Below are 3,438 nucleotides of genomic sequence, written 5' to 3' on the forward strand. Positions count from 1 at the left end.
TAAGGAAACACTCCCATTTACCATTGCAACAAAAAGAATAAAATACCTAGGAATAAACCTACCTAGGGAGACAAAAGACCTGTCTGCAGAAAACTATAAGACACTGATGAAAGAAATTAAAGATGATACAAACAGATGGAGAGATATACCATGTTCTTGGATTGGAAGAATCAATATTGTGAAAATGACTCTACTACCCAAAGCAATCTACAGATTCAATGCAATCCCTATCAAGTTACTAATGACATTTTTCACAGAACTAGAACAAAAAACCTTAAAATTTGTATGGAGACACAAAAGACCCCGAATAGCCAAAGCAGTCTTGAGGGAAAAAAACAGAGCTGGAGGAATCAGAGTCCCTGACTTCAGACTATACTACAAAGCTACAGTAATCAAGACAGTATGGTACTGGCACAAAAACAGAAATATAGATCAATGGAACAGGATAGAAAGCCCAGAGATAAAGCCACACACCTATGGTTAACTTATCTATGACAAAGGAGGCAAGGATATACAATGGAGAAAAGACAGTCTCTTCAATAAGGGGTGCTGGGAAAACTGGACAGCTACATGTAAAAGGATGAAATTTGAACACTCCTTAACACCACACACAAAAATAAACTCAAAATTGATTAGAGACCTAAATGTAAGACGAGACACTATAAAACTCTTAGAGGAAAACATAGGAAGAACACTCTGTGACATCAATCACAGTAAGATCTTTTCTGACCCACCTCCTAGAGTAATGGAAATAAAAACAAAAATAAACAAATGGGACCTAATGAAACTTAAAAGCTTTTGCAAAACAAAGGAAACTAAAAGCAAGATGAAAAGACAGCCCTCAGATTGGGAGAAAATATTTGCAAACGAATCAATGGACAAAGGATTAATCTCCATAATATATAAACAGCTCATGCACCTCAATATTAAAAAACAAACAACCCAATGCAAAAATGGGCTGAAGACCTGAATAGACATGTCTCCAAAGAAGACATACAGATGGTCAAGAAGCACATGAAAAGCTGCTCTATATCACTAATTATTAGAGAAATGCAACTCAGAACTACAATGAGGTATCACCTCACACCAGTTAGAATGGGCATCATCAGAAAATCTACAAACAACAAATGCTAGAGAGAGTGTGGAGAAAAGGGAACCCTCTTGCTCTGTTGGTGGGAATGCAAATTGATACAGCCACTATGGAGAACGGTATGGAGGTTCCTTAAAAAGCTAAAAATAGAGTTACCATATCACCCAGCAATCCCACTACTGGGCATATACTCAGAGAAAACCATAATTCAAAAATACACATGCAAAAAAAAAAAATACACATGCACCCCAATGTTCATTGCAGCACTATTTACAATAGCCAGGACATGGAAGTAACCTAAATGCCCATTGACAGATGAATGGATAAAGAAGATGTGGTACATATATACAATGGAATATTACTCAGCCATAAAAAGGAACGAAATTGGGTCATTTGTAGAGACGTGGATGAAACTAGAGACTGTCATACAGAGTGAAGTAAGTCAGAAAGAGAAAAACAAATATATTAACACGTATATGTGGAACCTAGAACAATGGTACAGATGAACCGGTTTGCAGGGCAGAAATAGAGACACAGATATAGAGAACAAACCTATGGACACCAATGGGGGAAAGCGGCTAGGGGGGTGGTGGTGGTGGTGTGATGAACTGGGAGATTGGAATTGACATGTATACACTAATATGTATAAAATGGATAACTAATAAGAACCTGCTGTATAATAAAATATATAAGATAAAATTCAAAAATTCACACACACAAAAAAAACCCTTCAATGCCTTCCCATTTCACATAATGCCCTTGACCAGTATTTTGGAATGTGTACATGGTGGAGGGAATCTGACATGATGAAGGTAGAGGGTCCCTAAAGATAAATGAGTTTATGGGAACACTGTAGGGAGGACAAATCACACCCTCACAAGTTACAACCTGGGATTTTCTCATTTCCTCTCAAAACCCTCACATTTCCTCCTCCCTTCCCATTTTCCATGCCCAAGGGAACTTGAACTTCTCAGGGCAAAGCTAGCCAGGACTGTTGAGTCAGTCCCAGTCCTTCTTCTTTCCCACCTCAATGAAAACCTGTGTCCCAGGCCAGAGTGCCTTCTATGAAAGCTCACCTGAGGCAGGATGTGTACAGAGGGATCCCTTTACTATACAAGCACTAAGGAAGCAATAGAGCCCAGTGGTTAGGAGCACAGTCTTCAGAGACCCATAGGTCAGCACTAGAGTCTTGACTTAACCACTTCCAAGCTGTTAATATCTTTCTGAACCTCAGTTTCTCATCTGTAAAAGGATACAGGAGTACCTACTTGAGTTGCTGTGATTTTTTTTTTTTCCACACTGCAGGTCATGTGGGATCTTAGTTCCCTGACCAGGGATCGAACCTGTGCCCCCCTGCAGTGGAAGCATGGAGTCCTAACCACTGGACCACCAGGGAATTACCAGAGTTGCTGTGATAATTAAATGTGGCGTCTGACAATAGTGATGGCTCAATATTAGTATTAAAACCTTAATTCTAGAAGCTAGAAGTAAACCTCCTTCCTCCCCTCTCCCATACAAAGGAGTGAGCACAAACCTCATATTATTCTATTAGTCATGAAAAAATTCTAGATACAAATTAGATATAAATATAACAATAACCGTAATTCCCTACTGTTCTAGTTTGTGACTGTGTAACAGTGTACTTTCTGCTGGGCCACAACAACCTGTGGAAACAGTGGAGAGGACAGGGTTTCTGCTGTCTCTACCACTTCTACCCCCACTCTTTTCTTTTTTTTTCTTCTGTGCACCTTCTTTTGTTTAACAAGGCCACTCTTTATTGGAGTATAATAGCTTTACAATGGTGTGTTAGTTTCTTCCGTATAACAAAGTGAATCAGCTATACATATACGTATATATATCCCCATATCCCCTCCCTCTTGCATCTCCCTCCCTTCCCCCTAATCCCACCCCCTCTAGGTGATCACAAAGCACCGAGCTGACTCCCTGTGCTATGCGCTGCTTCCCACTAGCTATCTATTTTATATTTGGTAGTGTATATAGGTCCATGCCACTCTCTCACTTCGTCCCAGCTTACCCTTCCCCCTCCCCGTGTCCTCAAGTCCATTCTTTATATCTGCGTCTTTATTCCTGTCCAGCCCCTAGGTTCTTCAGAACCATTTTTTTTTTTTCAGATTCCATATATATGTGTTAGCATACAGTATCTGTTTTTCTCTTTCTGACTTACTTCACTCTGTGTGACAGACTCTAGGTCCATCCACCTCACTACAAATAACTCAATTTCGTTCCTTTTTATGGCTGAGTAATATTCCATTGTATATATGTGCAAATCTTCTTTATCCATTCATCCGATGATGGACACTTAGGTTGCTTCCATCTCCTGGCTATTG

At 39.7% G+C, this 3,438-nt stretch overlaps 1 non-coding gene across 1 annotated transcript; it reads right to left on the reverse strand.

Moving 5' to 3' along the window:
- Positions 1-2,412: 2,412 nt before the first annotated feature.
- TRNAW-CCA (transfer RNA tryptophan (anticodon CCA)) lies at positions 2,413-2,486 on the reverse strand. Its single transcript has one exon. It is a non-coding gene; the product is annotated as a tRNA-Trp (tRNA).
- Between the last annotated feature and the right edge of the window lie 952 nt (positions 2,487-3,438).

This window comes from Phocoena phocoena, chromosome 1, assembly GCF_963924675.1.
Source record: "Phocoena phocoena chromosome 1, mPhoPho1.1, whole genome shotgun sequence".
Taxonomy (NCBI): Eukaryota; Metazoa; Chordata; class Mammalia; order Artiodactyla; family Phocoenidae; genus Phocoena; species Phocoena phocoena.